Source organism: Onychomys torridus, chromosome 11, assembly GCF_903995425.1.
Source record: "Onychomys torridus chromosome 11, mOncTor1.1, whole genome shotgun sequence".
Taxonomy (NCBI): domain Eukaryota; kingdom Metazoa; phylum Chordata; class Mammalia; order Rodentia; family Cricetidae; genus Onychomys; species Onychomys torridus.
Window position 1 is genome coordinate 35,224,489 of NC_050453.1, and position 20,727 is coordinate 35,245,215.

General features: G+C 37.1%; 1 protein-coding gene across 3 annotated transcripts in view; it reads right to left on the minus strand.

Annotated features, from left to right (window-relative positions):
• The window catches only part of Cop1 (COP1 E3 ubiquitin ligase), a 138,965-nt gene that overhangs the window by 53,219 nt on the left and 65,019 nt on the right, over window positions 1-20,727 (minus strand). The window lies entirely within an intron of this gene.

Here is a 20,727-nt window from a genome sequence, read left to right on the forward strand (position 1 = left end):
CAATGAAATACAAGATCTTATTCACCCTATCATACATGCTAGAAATCTTATTTGCCCTGATACAGATAAAAATTGAAATGAACCACCAACTTCAATACTTCTCAATATGAATTAAGTGTCCTTCAGTGTTTAGCTGTAATTCCAGAGAATAAAGCAGAATTCTCACTGACCTATGATTACTAATTCTCCTAACAACCAAATGAGGAAGATTCTACAATTACCAACATTTTAGAATACTGAGAGTTAGAGTGAAGTAATTTGCTCAAAATTAGCTGGCTTTTAAGATGTTGAGATGTTTAAGATGTTTTCAGGTAATCTGGCTTCAGAGTTGAGGATACTAATATTTAAGGCGAAATGACAAATCAAACCAAGTCAAACTATAAATTATAAAGGTTCAAGACTCAAACTCTAATATATTCGTTATGTGTTTTCCATACATAATTATCTCTTACCACCAATAAGTATCATGATGATTATACTAGATACTCATTAAATGCATATAAATATAACTGCATTATATATGTGTATAAATACAAATACTTATATTGTGTGTGGGGTATTTAGGATGCTACTAGATGATATACTTGAATGGGTTACTTGTGCAATACAGAATTAACTTAGTTACTAGTTAGATAATAATTTACTGAGCTGGTAAGAAAGAAATACACATTAAATTTTTCTTAAAAACATATTGACATACTTTTCTAAATTATAGTTTCAAATCATTCCTTAATTTCTAAGTTTTACAAAAACTTTCAGTTAAGTGTCAACAACTATAGCACACTTTATCTAATAACCCTCCCCAAATATACTTACATACCAATGAAACATATTTATTGGTACACTAATATTAATTGAGCTTCTGTTTCAGCTACCATTTCCTGGGTTATGAATTCTAACACTATAATTATTTTGATGATAACTTTTAATCTATCCCAACACACACACACACACCATTTAAGAAATGGTATTTGTGGTGGTTAATTTTATGTCAACTTAACTCAAGCTACAGTTATTTTGAAAAGACCTATCTCAATTGAGAGCAGGGCCCCACAATACTGGCCTGTAGGCAAGCCTGAAGTACATTTTTTCAATTATTGATTCATGTGGGAGACCTCAAGGCATTGTGGGTAGTTCTACCCTGGGCTGTTGTCCTGGATGCACTAAGAATGCAGGCTGAGGACGCCATAGAGAGCCAGCTGGCAAACAGCATTTGTTCACAGCCTGAGTATCAACTCCTGCCATCTGGATGCCACCCTGTTTAAAGGTCCTGCCTTGATTTCCCTTAGTGATAGATTGTGCTGTGGAAGATAAATGGAAATTAACCCTTTCCTCCTCCAAGTTGCTTTTGGTCATGTGATTTTTATAACAACAGAAACTATGACTAAGATAGACTGGCAAATCACAACTATTGGAACAGAAATCTACTCTTAGCTGAGGTAATTTAGAATACCTAATTCAAGTAAGAATCAGTTATATACATTATATACAGTTAAATTCATTACTTCCATCTATAAATACCAACTACTTAAAAAAAATCAAAAGTACTCTAATTACAAGTGAAAGTAAGTAATTAAGAAAAGGCAAACTACTAGTTTTTAATTTAAAAAGTTTAAGCACTAACCTGTTACTAATTTGAAAACACTGAAGAGAAAATTGACTAACACACTTAAACAATAACCTATACAGTCTTTGTTGACACTTGGTTTCAGACATCCTTTTCTGTTAGCAGCAGGTGGCATTATTTACCTTACTTTTAACTTGACTGTTAAAAAAAAAAAATCAACTTTTTGTTTTGGTCTCAATACTGTTTCCTTCCATTTTGATTATTTAATAAATATTTTGGGGAGTAAGACATGATGATTCACACTTATAATTTATATTTATAATCCCAAGGCTCAGTCAGAGACTGAGGCAGAAGCATTCTAAGTTTGAGACTACCCTAGGAGACATAGTCAGATTCTTTCACAAAAAGCAAACCAACATCTAATCCAACTCAACCCAAAACCAATTATGCTGGGAATATCAAAACGCTAACATTAAAACAACAACAACAACAAAAACAAAACAAAACAAAAAAAAAACACATGATCTGAAAACTGCACCATATCTCTGAACATTAGTTTTTAGATGCTGAGAGTTTTCTAGAACTCATCTAAAACAAATGAATATAGCCTCTTGTTCCATAGGATGGCATTCCAGCTATTTTGATTATTTCAGATAACACAAAAGTAGTACAAAAAGTTTAGTAGTACCTAATTAGGATGAATAAAATAGGTATAAAAACTGAAATGTACCTGTTTAATTAATTCCCAAAAGAGTAAGAAGTCTTGCTATTTATTGTTAAATAAATGTTCATTTCTGCCATCTACTGTTATCTACAATTATTAAAACTACCAATAAAAATTTATTACAATGAAAAATTCAATCTCATCAGACAGGAATATCCTATATCAAGGAAGACAACCTACCACCACCACCATTATACATTCACTTAAGCCATCTGGGACCCCTCTGCTCCATGAACTTAGCCAAACGGCTTCTTATACCTGATTCCCCAGATGAGGCCAGCCTATACTACCTTTGAGGCCAGACTACAGAGCCTGGGAACCACCAGTACCTGTCTTCCTCTGCTAAGGTAGGCCTTACACTTCCCAGGAACTTCATGCACCAGGTGACCAACCTGCCCATGAGATTTCTTGCACCTTTCTTCCTCAGCTAAGGTCTGTATAGATTATAAGTGTACCAGGCTCCAGCTTCCTTTTTGCCAGGCCCATCTACAGCTCCCAGGAATTTTGATACAAGAAGCTAACCCACAGGGCCTCCTACTTTACTTCTGCTTAAAACCCAACCCTCCACTATAAAACTTCCCTGGGACCAGCTCCCAGCTTCCGTCCGCCCCGGAACTCTCATCTGGACCAGAGGTGAGTGCCTGGGTTATAGTCAAAGAGGCAACTGCCCCTGGGTCACACCCCTGGACATAGGCCACCCCGGGAGGACCTGACCAACTTGGCCCCAGTTTCCTGCCAATCAGCAGGCCCTACGGGAAGGCTCCCCTTTTCTAAGAATGCAGGCAAACACTGCAGTCTCCACACCCTGCCCCCACACCCATTTGCCTGAGACCCCAGCCACTTCCTGAGACTCAGAGACCAGCCCCCAGCTCCTGTCCGCCCCGGAACTCCCCATCTGGACCAGACAGACCCCATCCACTTCCTGAGAATCAGAGACTATCCCCAAGCTTCCATTCTACCCTGTAACTCCCATCTGGACCAGAGACCAGAGGAACTCCCATCTGAACAAGAGGAGCTCCAATCTGGACAAAATAAGGAGACCTCAGGGAATTCCCAAGACTCAGAATCCAGCCCCCCAGCTCCTATCCGGCCAGCACTCTCATCTGGATCAGCACTCCCATCTGGCCCAGAGCTTCCATCTGGACCAGAGAGAGGCTCCCTAAATCTGAGAGCAATGCAGCATCACCAGAACCTAGCCCTTCTCCAACAGCTAGACCTAAACATCACGTAAAGAAAGAAGAAGAAGAAAACAACCTTATAAGTAACATCATGAACAGGCTAGAGCCTTCCTTATATAGAAGAAATCAAAAATAAAGTAGAGGGACAGACAAACAAAAAGTGGGAAGAACGCTATAAAAAACTAGAGGAAAGGACAATTAAAGCAGAAGAAAACAATAAATCCTTGAATGAAAATCATGAAAAAGCAAGGGAGACAATCTGAGACCTGAAGAGGGAAATAGAAAAAATGAAGAAGTCACTAGCAGAAGGAATGTTGGAAATAGAAAATCTGAGTAAACAAACAGGAACTTCAGAGGCAAGTATAACCAACAGAATACAAGAGATGGAAGAGAGGATCTCTGGTGTTGAAGATACGGTAGAAGAAATAGATTCATCAGTCAAAGAAAACACTAAAACCAACAAAGTCATGACCCAAAATGTCCAAGAAATTTGGGAAACCATGAAAAGACCAAACCTACGAATAATAGGGATAGAGGAAGGAGAAGACTACCAACTCAAAGGTACAGATAATATATTTAACAAGATCATAGAAGAAAACTTTCCCAACTTAAAGAAGGAAATGCCTATGAAGATACAAGAAGCTTATAGAACACCAAACAGACTAGACCCCCCAAAAAAGTCCCCTCACCACATAATAATCAAACAACTAAATGTGCAGAATAAAGAAAGAATATTAAGGGCAGCAAAGGAAAAAGGTCAAGTGACTTATAAAGGCAAACCCATCAGAATAACACCCGATTTCTCAATGGAGATTTTGAAAGCCAGAAGGACCTGGACAGATATAATGCAGACACTAAGAGACCATGGATGCCAGCCTAGACTAATATACCCAACAAAACTTTCAATCATCATAGATGGAGTGAACAAGACCTTCCAAGACAAAACCAGATTTAAACAATACTTATCCACAAACCCAGTCCTACAGAAAGCACTAGAAGGAAAATTCCAAACTAAGGAAGGCAGATACACCCATGAAAACACAGGCAATAGATAACACCACAGCAGTAAACCCCAAAGAAGAGAAGTACACACACACTACCACCAAAAAATAAAAATAACAACAGGAACAAACAATCACTGGTCATTAATATCCCTTAATATCAATGGACTTAATTCACCTATAAAAAGACACAGACTAACGGAATGGATACGAAAACAGGACCCATCTTTCTGCTGCATACAAGAAACACACCTCAAATTCAAAGACAGACACCTCTTAAGAATAAAAGGCTGGGAAAAGACTTTCCAATCAAATGGTCTTAAGAAGCAAGCTGGTATAGCCATCCTAATATCCAGCAAAATAGACTTCAAACTAAAATCAATCAAAAGACATGATGAAGGACATTACACACTCATCACAGGAAAGATCCACCAAGATGAAGTTTCAATTCTGAACATTTATGCCCCAAACACAAGGGCACCCACATATGTAAAAGAAACATTACTAAAGCTTAAATCACATAAAAAACCCCACACATTAATAGTGGGAGACTTCAACACCCCACTTTCACCTCTGAACAGATCGGCCAAATTGAAACTTAACAGAGACATAATAGACTTTTAACTGATGTTATGGCTAAAATGGACTTAATCGATATCTACAGAACATTCCACCCAAAAAAAAAAAAAGAATATACCTTCTTCTCAGCAACCCATGGAACCTTCTCTAAAATCGACCACATACTTGGCCACCAAGCAAATCTCAACAGATACAAAACAATTTGGAATAACTTCCTGTGGTCTATCAGACCACCACGGTTTAAACTTAGATTTCAACAACAAAAAAAACCTACAGAAATCCTACAATCTCATGGAAACTGAATAATGCTCAACTGAATCACCAATGGGTTAAGGAAGAAAGAAAGAAATTAAAGACTTCCTAGAGATCAATGAAAATGAATACACCACATACCCAAACTTATGGGATACTATGACAGCAGTGCTAAGAGGGAAATTCATAGCACTGAATGCCCACATAAAGAAGCTGGAGAAATCTCACACTAGTGACTTGACAGCACACCTGAAAGCCCAGGAACAGGAAGAAGCAAAGTCTCCCAGGAGGAACAGATGCCAGGAAATTATCAAATTGAGAGCTGAAATCAATAAAATAGAAACAAAGAGAACAAGACAAAGGATTAATGAAACAAAGAGTTGGTTCTTTGAGAAGATCAACAAGATAGACAAGCCCTTATCCAAACTAACCAAAAGACAGAGAGAGAGCATCCAAATTAACAAAATCAGAAATGAAAAGGGGGACATAACAACAGACAATGAGGAACTCCAGAGAATCATCAGGTCATACTTCAAAAACCTCTACTCCACAAAACTGGAAAATCTAAAAGAAATGGATAATTTTCTGGATAGGTACCACATACCTAAGTTAAATCAAGACCAGATAAACCATTTAAATAGTCCAATAACCCCTAAGGAAATAGAATCAGTCATTAAAAGTCTCCCAACCAAAAAAAGCCTTGGACCTGATGGTTTCACTGCAGAATTCTACCAGATCTTCAAAGAAGACTTAATACCAATACTCTTTAAATTGTTCCACACAATAGAAGAAGAAGGCATATTACCAAATTCCTTCTATGAGGCTACAATTACCCTGATTCCTAAACCAAACAAAGATGCAACAAAGAAAGAGAACTACAGACTGATCTCCCTCATGAACATTGATGCAAAAATACTCAATAAAATTCTGTCAAAGAGACTCCAAGAACACATCAAAACAATTATCCACCATGATCAAGTAGGCTTCATCCCAGGGATGCAAGGGTGGTTCAACATACGAAAGTCCATCAATGTAATACACCATATAAACAAACTCAAAGAAAAAAACCACATGATCATCTCACTAGATGCAGAAAAGGCATTTGACAAAATCCAACACCCCTTCATGATAAAGGTCTTGGAGCGATCAGGAATACAGGGAACATACCTACACATAATAAAGGCAATCTACAGCAAGCCAACAGCCAATATCAAATTAAATGGAGAGAAACTCAAAGCAATACCACTAAAATCAGGAACAAGGCAAGGCTGTCCCTTCTCCCCATACTTATTCAATATAGCACTTGAAGTTCTAGCCAGAGCTATAAGACAACATAAAGAGATTAAGGGGATACAAACTGGAAAGGAAGAAGTCAAGCTCTCCCTATTTGCAGATGACATGTTAGTATACATGGGTGACCCCAAAAATTCAACCAAGGAACTGATACAGCTAATAAAAACCTTCAGCAACATTGCAGGATACAAGATCAACTCAAAAAAATCAGTAGCCCTCCTATATACAGTAGACAAACAGGCTAAGAAGGAAATCACAGATACATCACCCTTTACAATAGCCACAAATGATATAAAATACCTTGGGGTAACTCTAACTAAGCAAGCAAGGGACCTGTATGACAAGAACATTAAGTCCCTGAAAAAAGAAATTGAAGAAGATGTCAGAAAATGGAAAGATCTCCCATGCTCATGGACAGGCAGGATTAACATAGTAAAAATGGCGATCTTACCAAAAGCAATCTACAGATTCAATGCAATCCCCATCAAATTACCAACACAATTCTTCACAGATCTGGAAAGAATAATACTCAACTTCATATGGAAAAACAAAAAACCCAGAATAGCCAAAAGAATCCTGTACAATAAAACAACCTCTGGAGGCATCACAATCCCTGACCTCAAGCTCTACTATAGAGCTACCGTAATAAAAACAGCTTGGTATTGGCATAAAAACCAACATGTGGACCAATGGAATCGAATTGAAGACCCTGACATTAACCTGCAGACCTATGAACATATAATTTTTGACAAAGAAGCCAAAAATGTACAATGGAAAAAAGAAAGCATCTTCAACAAATGGTGCTGGCATAACTGGATGTCAATGTGTAGAAGGCTGCAAACAGATCAATATCTGTCATCATGCACAAAACTTAAGTCTAAGTGGATCAAAGACCTCAACATAAATCCAGCTACTCTGAACCTGATAGAAGAGAAAGTAGGAAGTACTCTTGAACGCATTCATTGGCACAGGAGATCACTTTCTATTAAATATAACACGAGTACCACAGACACTGAAACAATCAATCAATGGGACCTTTTGAAACTGAGAAGCTTTTGTAGAGCAAAGGACACGGTCAACAAGACAAAGCGACAGAATGGGAAAAGGTCTTCACTAACCCCACATCTGACAGAGGCCTGCTATCCAGAATATATAAAGAACTCAAGAAATTAGACATCAAAATGCCCAACAGTCCAATTAAGAAGTGGGCTACAGAACTAAACAGAGAATTCTCCACAGAGGAAGCTCAAATGGCTGAAAGACATTTAAGGAATTGCTCAACATCCCTAATTATCTGGGAAATGCAAATCAAAACGACTCTGAGATACCACTTTACACCTGTCAGATTGGCTAAGATCAAAAACACAGAAGACAGCTTATGCTGGAGAGGATGTGGAGCGAGGGGAACTCTCCTCCACTGCTGGTGGGAATGCAAGCTTGTATAGCCACTTTGGAAATCAATATGGCGCTTCCTTAGAAAATTGGGAATCCATCTCTCCCAAGACCCAGCTATAGCACTCTTGGGCATATACCCAAGGAATGCTCAATCATACCACAAGGGCCTTTGCTCAGCTATGTTCGTATCAGCTCTGTTTGTAATAGCCAGAACCTGGAAACAACCTACACGCCCTTCAACTGAAGAATGGATAAAGAAAATATGGTACATATACACAATGGAGTACTACTCAGCAGAGAAAAACAATGACATCATGAGGTTTGCAGGCAAATGGATGGATCTAGAAAAAATCATCCTGAGTGAGGTAACCCAGACTCAGAAGGACAAACAGGGTATGTACTCACTCATAGGAGGATACTAGATGTAAAACAAAGATGACTAGACTGCTACACAACTCCAGGGAGGCTACCTAGAAAACGGGACCCTAGGAAAGACCCAGGGATCACCCAATGACAGAGAAATGGATGAGATCTACATGAACAAGCTGGATGACAGTGGGAGTAATGAAGGGCAAGATTTGAGGGAAAGAAAGCTTAGGGGAGCAGGAGATCCCAGCTGGATCAAGAACAGAAAGGGAGAACAAGGAATAACAGACCATGATAAATGAAGACCACATGAGAACAGGAATAGGCAGAGTGCTCGAGAGGTCCCCAGAAATCCACAATGATATATCCTCTGTAGACTGCTGGCAATGGTCGAGAGAAAGCCTGATCTGACCTAGTCTGGTGATCAGATGACTAAACATCCTAACAGTCGTCTTGGAACTCTCATTCAATAACTGATGGAAGTGGAGGCAGAGATCCTCAACCAGGCCCCAGATGGAGCTCCAGGTGTCCAACTGTCGAGAAAGAGGAGGGTCTGGAAGAGCGTGAATTGTTGAATCCAAGATTGCAAAAGCACAGGAACAAATAGCCAAACGAATGGAAGCACATAAATTATGACCCAAAGGCTGTGGCGCCCCCAGCTGGATCAGGCCCTCTGGATAAGTGAGACAACTGAATGGCTTGATCTGTTTGGGAGGCACCCAGTCTGTGGGACAAGGATCTGTCCTTAGTGCATGAGCTGGCTGTTGGAAACCTTGGGCTTACACAGGGACACTTTGCTCAGTCTGGAAGGAGGTGATAGGACCTGCCTGTACTGAATCCACCAGGTTTAAATGAATCCCCAGGGGAGTCTTGATCCTGGAGGACATGGGAATGGAGGGGAGGGTCTAAGGGGAAAGTGGGGGTGGGTGCAGGAGGGGGGAGGACAGGGGAACCCATGGCTGATGTATAAAATTTAAAACACATAATAAAGAAAAAACATTAAATTAAAAAAAAAAAACTTCCCTGAACCAGGCACCCAGAGGAAGACAGTTATCTCCATCATACTGTGACTTAGTCCTCTCCTGAATACTGTAAATGTTGCAACGAGGCAACTTGAATCAAGACAAACCGAACCAACAAAGTCAGATGTCCAAGTCTCAAAGACACAAAGTGAAAAACCCAGACATATCCCCAAATTCTAATTCCATAATAATGGCGCCTACTGAAATTATCTTAGAACTTCTATAGAAGGAATTGCAAGAGCACAAGCATCTTCAAACAAAGAAGACATGAATATAGTTCAAGAGGCAAAAACAATGAGAAGTCAATGTAAGACATGAAAATCCAATATGAAATGATTATCAGAATGAAAAACCCAATAAGCCAAGTGAAAAACCTCACTAACAAAATGATCATACAGCATAGAATCAGGTTTAGAAAACAAGGTAAAGGAACTGGATCAGTTAGTAAAGGTCAATGATAAATTTAAAAAAAATGAATAAAATGTTAAGACACCATGAAAAGACTTAACTTTTGAATTAGGGGCATAGGAAAGCAGTTAAAGCATAGAGAATATTTTCAATAAAATATAGACAATTTCTCAAACTCAGAGAAAGAGATGCCCATCCAGGTAAAAGAGGGCTATAGGACTCTAAATAGACAGAACCAGAAAAGAAATTCCATATAACCCAGTATAGTTAAAACATTAAAAACATAAAGAAAAAATGTTCCAAGAGAGAAAGGTCAAGTCACTTACAAAGTCAAGCCCATTAGAATAACATCTGAATATTCAGCTGAAAAATTTAAAACCAGCAGACCTGGAAAGATGTATTCTAAGTTCTGAAAGCTAACTACTGTCAACACAGAATATTATACCCAGCAAAACTATCTATTAAAAAATTAAACAAGGAATAAAAACTTTCCAATATTAAATTAAACGAAGAATAAAAACTTTCCATGATAAAAACAGACTATAGAACTTATGAGCACTACTCCAGCTCTATCAGATGATACTGGGAGGGAACACTTCAATCTGAAGAAAGGTAAACACAAGAGACTAACTACAGAGAATAAGCAACTCCAGGGAGGTTAATGAAATGAGGGTTTTTTTAAAAAAAAAACAAAAAAACAGAAAACAACAAAATGACAAGAATCAACACACATCTTTCAATAAGACTCGACACAAGCCAGAGTCACCTGGGAAGACTGATTCTCAACCTACACAATATCTTCATCACATTGGTATGTAGACAAGTCTGTGAAACATTTTCTTAATGACTGATGTGTGCATCTGGGTGCCACCCATGGTTGGGTAGCCCTAGGTTGGATAAGAAAGCAGGCTAAGCAAGTCAGTAAGCAGCATTCCTACATGGCCCTGCTCCAGTTCCTAGTCTGCTTAAACTCCTCCTGCCTCAGCTTCCCTCAATGATGGACTGTGATGGCAATGTATAAGCTTTGACTTCCCCATATTGCTGTTGATTGTGGTGTTTATTACAGCAACTGAAAGCAAACTAAAGCACCAAGTAATGAAACTAAGAAACAAGTAGATGTTAACTATGCTAATATCTGACAAAATAAAAATAGACTCCAAGCCAAAACTAGTCAGAAGATAAGGAGAGTCACTTCATACTCGGTAAGATAACAATCTGGAAACAATCACTCTGAATGACCTAACTCCGAGCCAAAAACACAAATGTCACATGTTGTCTCTCATATGTAGGAGCTAGCTTTGAATCTTTATACACAAAGATTCAAAGGGGAGGGGTCATGAGGGGAGGATTCAAGTGAAGGGGAATAGAACGCGGGTGGTATGAGGCAGGTAAAAGATTAACAAAAGAGAAAATGTTAAATGAAATGGGGATAGGAGGAGGCCATGGTAAAGGAAGGGATATGGGAGAGAGGATTGTGGTTTAAATGCAGACTGCATCCCCTCGCATATGATCAGGTATTTGAACAACTGGTTTCCAGATGGTGGTGCTATGAACAATTCAAGAGGCAGGACCTTCCTGGAGGAAATACATCACTGGGGATAGGTTTCAAATTTTCAAAGCCTTCCCCTACTTCCAGCTTGCTCTCTGTGCTTCTTGTTTATAGCTTTCTGTTCCTGATGCGTGTCTCCCGCAACAATTACCAATTCTTATTGTTCTGGAAGTGTATGTCAAAATAAACACTGCTTTTTGTAAGTTGCCTTGATTATGGTACTTTATCATCACAAAAGAAAAGTAACTAAAATATGACTAACACCAAAGACAGTTAAAAAAAAAACCTATACACACATAAATTTAACTGAAATTATCTTATAAAAAGAGGCAGAAAAATGCTGTTCCCAGATACCACAGCCACAAATAACAAACCTAGTATTAAATATGATTTCCTTTTCTCAAGTTTTTGGTCACTAGGGTCCTACAGAACAATCCTTACCACAAAACATTACAAGCTATTTCAATTGTTCTTGGTTGCCTTCCAGAACTTGTAAACTCCACTGGTAAATACTGGAGATACCACATCCTGGAATAAAGGGACATGGAGAAAGCAAACCAATACTGACATAGATGCTTCACCCCTATAGCGAGCTATCATAGTAGTGGAAGGTTCTATGCGTAATAGGGGAAGCAAGTAATCAACAATCTTACCCAGCTGTGAACTTTGCCAGCATCAATGATGACTGGCCTGACAAGAATATCATCACTGGGGCAATAATGGTATGCATGTTATGAGTAGAAAATGACTTTCTCAGTAGATTAAAGCCCCCAAACCTGTGACTGGCTAGGTCACAGACCTGAGGGGGAAACCCAACACTAAGTCCTTACCTTTACATCCACAGACTAGTGTATCTCTTAACCCTCATCAAAGTTTGTTTAGCCAACCCCCAGCTCCCCCTCCCCGCAACGTAGATGGCAACAAACACTGAAGATACACAACTGATCAACCTGAAGAGCTTAAGAGTCTGTGGAGTGTTCAGCTCTAAATGGGACATCCATATCAGACTTCCTCCAACACAGGGCTCAGGGATCACAATGGAAAAGGGGGCAGAAACATTGTAAGAGCCAGGCGATATCTACAGCAAAAGTGTATCTGCAAGACACAACAGTGCTCTGCACACACATACAGCAGTGGTAACTGAATGCATGATATCTACACAAGATCAAGACAACTCCTGAGGAGAACTGGTTTTTTTCAGGGATCTAACCCCTGAGAGACTGCCTATGTTTTAGTAGATAGCTCTACAACCATGCACATATATGTAGCACTAAGGGGACTCAGTGGGTTTGTTTTATACAACTAAAAAAATAAAAAATAAAAGCACAAAGTTGGGAAGGGCAAGTGGTGGAGAGGAATAGGGGAAGAACTTCAGGGGGAGGGGATGGAAGGTGGATCTAATGAAAAAAATTACATGTATGAATGAAATTGTCATTAAATAAAAATTTCATTTTCAACAGATTTGTTTTTATTTCTAACTATACTTTTTTCCCTTTGAAAAATAGTACTATTGGAGACATACTTAAAATATGGAAATAAATTGCATTTTCTTTCAAATTTTCAATTGTTTAAGAAGGTGAATTATTTCAACAATTAAAAGACATAATTACACTATAAGAAACTGACATATCCTTTGTCAAAAGAGCCATCAGTCAAGTGTTAGCAAGGCAACAGACAATAAAGCCCAGCTGATTAATGCATCTTTCCATTATAATGTGACACAAGCAATGCAAAGCTGTATGGGCCCAAGCAGTTACGTCTGTCACTAAGTCTCAGTCTGTTATATCTTTATGCAATTATAAAATGAGTATAAACAAACAAGGTAGACTAATATCCCCAAAGACTAGAGCACAATTTTTCAGAACAAAACGTAGTAAGAACAGTTGTTAAAATCTCATTTACCAGAACAGTGTGCCTCAAGAGTCACAGGGAGCTATAATTTCAAAGAAACAGATCACAGACTTAGAAAGTGATTATTATAATGAAAAAGACTGCCAGATCTTTAGAGAGAACAAACATAGGTAAAAATCAATTAAAACTGATATCATTCAATGGACTTTCTCCTAAAGCAGTAAGTGAAAGCTCCTATTATACTTATTACACTGGGTGTTAAGCATTGTTTTAAACACTATACTTAAGTTTAACTCCAAATGTCTACTACGCAGATGTTAAGTCATTTGGAGTAGGATATATCAAATAATTAAAATTCAAGAGGCCCAATTTCAGTCAATGCTCTCAGTTATCACTCAAAACTACCATTTTAATGAGAATAAATGGGCTATTCTTCAAAGGACATAACCTTAGGCAAGAAAATAATACATTAACCTTAGAAAACAAATTAGAGAGGAGAAAGGAATGAGATAGACTCACAGAATTCTCAATTAATAGGAAAGATCACACAGTATAAGTGAATGACTAATATAAGACAAAGCCACAGCCATTCAGAAGTCAATGATGACTCAGGCTCACCAGAAAAACAGAATGATGCATGAATATTCTCAACTATCAAACATCTAAATGGCTTGTTTTCTGCTACCTGATAGAAAATCTAGACATGTTTCAGAAAACTACAGAAATAAGTACTGGATATGTACTAATGCTAACTCGGGGTACTACAATAACTCTTTACCAAATCTAATCCTATTTTCATCTTTTCTCCTTTAATGATGCTGTGTGTGTGTGTGTGTGTGTGTGTGTGTGTATTTGGTGTCCATGTATGTACGTGCATAGATATGTGCTGTATGTGTACCACATGCATGCAGATGATCAAGGAAAGCATTTGATCTCTGGAACTAGCTACAGGTGGCTATCAGCCACCAGATATAGATGGAAACTGAACCCGGGACAAATATAGCAAGTGCTCTTAACAGCTGAACCATGTCTTCAGTCCCTCTAATCCATTTTAAAAAAGGAATTAGAATAAATTTCTCAATTCAGATTGGTGACAATAATCATTTTTACAATTTTGAAATGGTCATGGGCTTCATCTCTTTAAAGTGGTTTCCCCACAACATTCATTCATAGATTCTACCTTTCTAAAAGTATTATAAACCTGAGAAAAATGTTTTTCTTTAATCGGGTGATAGACCATGTGATCATAATATATCTAAATCAAGTCAGTATGACTGCTATTAAGTGTGTCTGGGGGGAGCAATATGTATTCTATTTTATCTCAGCAGTGCTGGTGTTCTGATAAAACTTTATTTCTGAGGACCTAGGTATGTTATTTAGTTAGCACAGTGCCTTCCTAGCATGCAAGAAATCCTGGGTTCCATCCCAGCAAGGCACAAAAAAAATGGGTAGTACATGACTGTAATCCTAGCACTCAAAATGGAGGCATGAGGGTCAGAAGTGAAAAGATAAACCTTGGCCACACAGAAAGTTTGAGGAGAGTCTACCCTATCTCAACTCATTTATGGAAATTGAAATTGGAATTTCATATAAATCTCATAATACATAATACATGTATTCATCTTTTTCAAGTGTAAAACTATTCTTGCTTATGGACTACCTAAAATCAGGCAATGGGTTGGAACAGTCGAATAGGTATTTGCTGACAATTACTCTGACTTAATGCACATAATCATTACATCGGAGAGGTACTAAATTGAGGCTACATTTTAAAGTCCCCATATATTTTTACCTGGTTACTTTATCAGTTTGTTTATTTTGCCTTTAGTTCCACAAATCCACGAAAGTTTGTTTTAAAACAATTACTTTCTGCAACATTTACTCTGACCTTCCCTCTGGCTATCAGCAAATAGCTGGAACAAATACATGACCTGACAGACTCTAATGAAACACTACTATGAATGGCAAGTGCTTAGTGTGGTAAAATGTCTTTTTCCTTGGGGCAATTAAAACTCAAGCTGCATCCTGAAACCCTTAAAGATCAATGCACTGATAATTAACTCTGACTCAGCAAAGCTTATATGAAGTCATAAACTATATTCATTTAAATCAGCAGTTCTTGAGATCCCTTTGAGGGTCAAATGACCCTTTCACAGGGTTGCCTAAATCCATCAGAAAAGACACATATTTGCATTTTGATACATAACAGTAGCAAAATTAGTTATGAAGAAGAAACAAAATTAATTTTGTAGATGGGGGTCACCACAACTTAAGGATCTGTATCAAAGGATCACAGCATTAGAAACGTAGAAAACCAATGATTTAAATCAATAGAGTGGTAAACTCACCTATCCTAAACTACCTCTTCTATGCACACTAAAATACTATCTTGTGTGGATGCTATATAGCAGAAATCTTTGATAAAATAACAATAAGTTTTGAAATTAAAGGTTAATAAAATCTACCAAAGCAGAAAAAGCAAAACTACATGTTCCTCCCAAAGTCCTCTGACCTTTTGTCCTATCTGAAATGTGTATTTAGGAAGATTAGGATTAAATAGAGAGCAATTATGAAAGCAAACATTTCAAATCTACACTTCTGAAACTGAAGTAGAAAATATTTCTCAGTAGTGTTCACACATGGTATTTACAAATATTAAATACAATGACACTGCTACAGTGTTTCACACAAAATAATACAAGGCAGCTGTTAACAGATAATAAGCTGGGTAGGGGAGATAACTATAAAGTAATTGTGTATGAGGCCCCAACACATGCACACACTCACACAAGCATGCACGCAAGTATACAAAGAAAAACAATAAATCCATTTTATATTTCCTATTAGGAGAAGGAGATAAAGCACCAAAAAAAAAAAAAAAATCACAAAAATAGAGTTGTCAGCTACAACCTGTTACACAAGCAATAGGAGGGAATTGAAGTGAAAATAGCTCTTATTCTAAAACTTAAATAGAAATGCAAAGGGAGGTCTTAAATGAAAGCCAATGTAACTTTGAAACACAAGACAGAGGGTGGGAATAAAGCTCATGGCATAATAACTGACTACCGTATTATTTTCTACCATGTTGGATTCTATCCACAGCACCAGAATACAAAGTGACTAAAATATTTAAGACTTCTATTACCTGACTTCATGCTTCACTTTTTGAATTATAGCAACCACGACAGAGCATACTGGCCTATGAACAAAGTTGTGTGCCCCATAAGATCACTGGGTCAACAATAGATTGTAGTACCCTTTGATTATATAGACTACTGATATCATAGTCTTCTTAGCTTATGTCAATATACTCTATGACATGGAATGGAATGTCTTTCTCAGAATAGATCATTAAGGATAGTACAACTAGGCTTATATAACAAAAGAGTTAAGATGACCATAGCTGGTTAACTGATTTTTAACAAAGATGTCAAACAAAAAGGTTATTTTGAATAAAAGACACTTCCATATTGAGAGAAAAACGTGGAACTCAACATCTAAGTAAAAATTAACTTGAAACTATTTTAGACCTAAACCTAAAATATAAAAACTAGCTGAGCATGGGGGTTACACATGTACTCTTCGTACTCAAGAAGACAGTTTAGCAGGAAATTCAAGGCCAGCCTGGTGTTCAAAGATAACACCTCAAACTACCACTACCACCACTCCTCCTCCTCCTCTTCATCCTCCACCATCACCCTAAAAAGAAACTGAAAAAGCGAAATTAATTGAAATCAGAAAAGAAAAGACATAGATAAAATGTTCTTAATTTTGACAGGCAATGTTTATGTAGGAAACAATTTTAATTGATGAGTCAGAATTCATCAAAATGTATTGTTTGAAAGACACTATGAATAAGGCAAACCATAGTTTTGAATAAATGGTAGTAATACACATATTTGAAAAAGGACAAATTCCTTTACAACTGAAGTTCCTTGGTAATATAAACATGAAGCTAAATCACCTATCTATAGAACAAGTTTTTGTTCCGTGTAAGAGCATGTTTTAGTTTTACTTGTCAAGTTGAAAAGGATACGAAAAACCATTTACTTAACCCAAGATTTGTTTATTATGAATATATGACATATAGTTATCATTCGATCAAGGATGAGACACCTAACACAGTAGGGGCCATGTGATAGATTATTATTCTAATTAGTGATGTGAGGCCATGGAAATCTGAATACCCTAAGATTTTAATGCTATGAGTCATACATTACTATATCATGATAGCATTTCAATTTTTTTCAACCAGTTAAATGTGAAACCATTCTTAAGTAACAGACTACTCAAAACTAGGTGATGGTCTTAAGGCTTGGTGTGGTAGTATGTGCCTTAACTTCCAGCAGAGGCTGACAGCACTCTGTAAACTCTAGGCAACTGAGACCCTGCCTGAAAAACAAAACAAAACAAAACAAAGTAACACATATGGGACATAGCTGCTTATTCCTGTGTTAGGCAAAATGTCATACTTTGATTACTCAGTTTTTAATATAAATTAAACCAGTGTATAGTATGAAAATGAACAACTCTCAATGATTTAAGTTATTATAAAAATGACTGTTTTCATATTTCATTTACTTTAAAAGGAATATATTCTAAAACTTCTTTCCTACTCTTTTACAATAGCATTTTCAGGACCTGTGAACTCCTCTAAGAAACAGTAAATGCTCAAAAATGAGTTAGGTCAATTTAAATTTAGAAATTTTATTTTGGTGGTGCTAAAGAGCCAACTCAAGGCTTCACCGCACAATGTGTCGTCTAGCAGAATAAAAAGTTTCCTCCTAAGGACCCAGATCTGGGGATCAATCATCATTATAAACGGCAAGCGTTCATATATTAAAAAAACTCTGTTATGGAATGTAGTAAGTAACCCATGATCCTCCAAGCAAGCACTCGAAAATGGGTCTAGCAGCGAGTTGTATAGTCCTGTAGCAAATTATCAATCACTGTTCTAAGGGCTGTATTTCTTCTGAAAAGATAGAATACTATTAACAGTTAATTAGCAACTCAGTATTTATGGGACAAAAGAAGCTAAAATAATTTCAAGATCTCATTTTATTTCAATTAAATAGGATTAACTGAATTTATTTCTAATTAGGCTAGGTAATGAAGTACCTTACCCCTCCCACCTGCCCCTCCCCCCAAATCAATGACAGGAAAAGTTTACTCATGCAAAGTGGTCTTTCTTATCCCCATTTCAGATTACAAGTTAAACTCTAAGCATTTATAAAAACCTTTATCAGCCAGCGGTGGTGGTGCACGCCTTTAATCCCAGCACTAGGAAGGCAGAGGTAGGTGGATCTCTGTGAGTTTGAAGTCAGCCTGGGCTACAAAGTGAGTTCCAGGAAAGGTGCAAAGCTAAACAAGAGAAACCCTGTCTCCAAAAAAAAAAAAAAAAAAAAGAAGAAGAAGAAGAAGAATTGTATTAGGGTTGGGGATTTAGCTCAGTGTTAGAGCGCTTGCTTGCTCAGGAAGTGCAAGGCCCTGGGTTTGATCCTCAGCTTAAAAAGATAAAAATTAAAAAAAAAAAAAAATCTGGCCTTTCTCAGGCTGGAGAGATGGCTCAGAGGTTAAGAGCACCGATTGCTCTTCCAGAAGTCCTGAGTTCAATTTCCAGCAACCACATGGTGGCTTATAACCATCTATAATGAGATCTGGTACCGTCTATTGTATACATAATAAGTAAATAAATATTTTTTAAAAAAACTTTCTCCCATAGAGACCATATATACAATAGAATGTGTAAATACCTTTTAGCTTTATTTCTCATCTACAGAGAAAGCAAAATTAAATTTTACTTTCCTCAAAATTTGTTATGTACAAACATGTCAGTCTTCAACAACATTTTCTCTAACACTGCAAACTTTTCTAAGAAACTACACTCTGGCCTGAGGCAGAGGCAGGCGGATCTTTGTGAATTCGAGGCCAGCCTGGTCTACCAAGCAAGATCCAGGAAAGGCGCAAAGCTACACAGAGAAACCCTGTCTCGAAAAACCAAAAAAAAAAAAAAAAAAAGGAAAAAAAAAAAGAAAAAAGAAACTACACTCTGACTTAGTAGGGATTTTCTGTTTGTTGTACTTTGGTTGTTGTTGTTTTGTTTTGTTTTGAACAGTCTCACTCTAGAGGCAGGCAGACCCAAACTCAAAGCAGACTAGGACAGCTTTCCTTCAGAGGAGAAGTTAAAAGCCACCATAGGAAGCAGCTGAATTACCAATGACCAAAAGAGCTCTCCTTGACACTGTTTTTCTGCAGTCATGCACTCACTAGGCAATTATTTGTCACTAAGTACCTTCCATGTGCCAGACCTAGGAATACAGCAGAAAATCAGCCAGATAAGAACCCTTTCTAATAAAGCTGTTAACCTAAAACATAGCTTTAAAATATACTGCTTTTGAACTTTGGCCCTAGGAAGGGTTCTTGAAGGAAATCTTTTTCTCTGCATTCCTAGTCATCTCATTTCTCAGTAACCCTAGAGAGCTAATAACTCTTAATAACAGAAATATATTGTGGTCAAAAGAGAATGAATATTGGTAGTAACTCCTTAAAATTCATCCCTTCTTCAGAAATCAAGTAAAACATTTCTTGGAGAGCTAAGTAAAATTTAAAACTCACAAGAATTCTATATACAGCACATTAAAATTTACCCTAACAATTCTGGAAACACTGGCTGTCAGAATAAATTGATGTTTAGCAAAAAAAATAATATTTGTAAACATCAGCTATAAAACAAAGTTTAATCACAGTGGTTTTAGTGACCAGTTGAACACCACACAGTATAAACATACTATATTGTGTTGATTCTAAAAAAGTCACATTTTTCCCCTTACTTCAGCTTCCTTCCTATAAAAGAGAGCTTACACTAAAATGATGAGTTAAAAGTGCAAGTAAAATAGTTAAAATTGTCTTAAAATAGGGTAGTATTTAATCACGTGAAGTAATTAACAACCAGTAAATGCTTTATCTACAAGTGACTAATTTTACATCACTCACAAAAATATAAACCATTTGCTTCTCATCAGTTCACAAGTGCTGAATAGAACTCATTTTCTATTATAGCTCAAGAACACTTGAGCAAACATAAGCCAAATGCTAAAACAAATTAAATGATATAAAGTAGTTTGTGTATTATATACTATTACACTGGTTCTCAACCTGTGGGTCAACAACTTTAGGGGCTGAATGAATGACCCTTTCACAGAGGTAGCCTAAGACTATCAGAAAACAAAGATATTTATATTACAACTCATAACAGTAGCAAAATTATAGTTAAAAAGTAGCAATGAAAATTATTTTATGGTTGAGGATCACCACAACATGAAGAATTATATTAAAGAGTCACAGCATTAGGAAGGTTGAAAACCACTGTACTATAAAAATGTGAAATACAAACCAGAAATTCATGAAGCAACTAGCACTGCTACTAAATGCTAAGTTAGTTTGAAAGACACAATTTCAAACCAATGCTCTCTGGTAGTCACAGAAAACCTAACAGAAAACAAAATGTAAAATATGGTATAACTGCAACATTAAAGGAAAAAG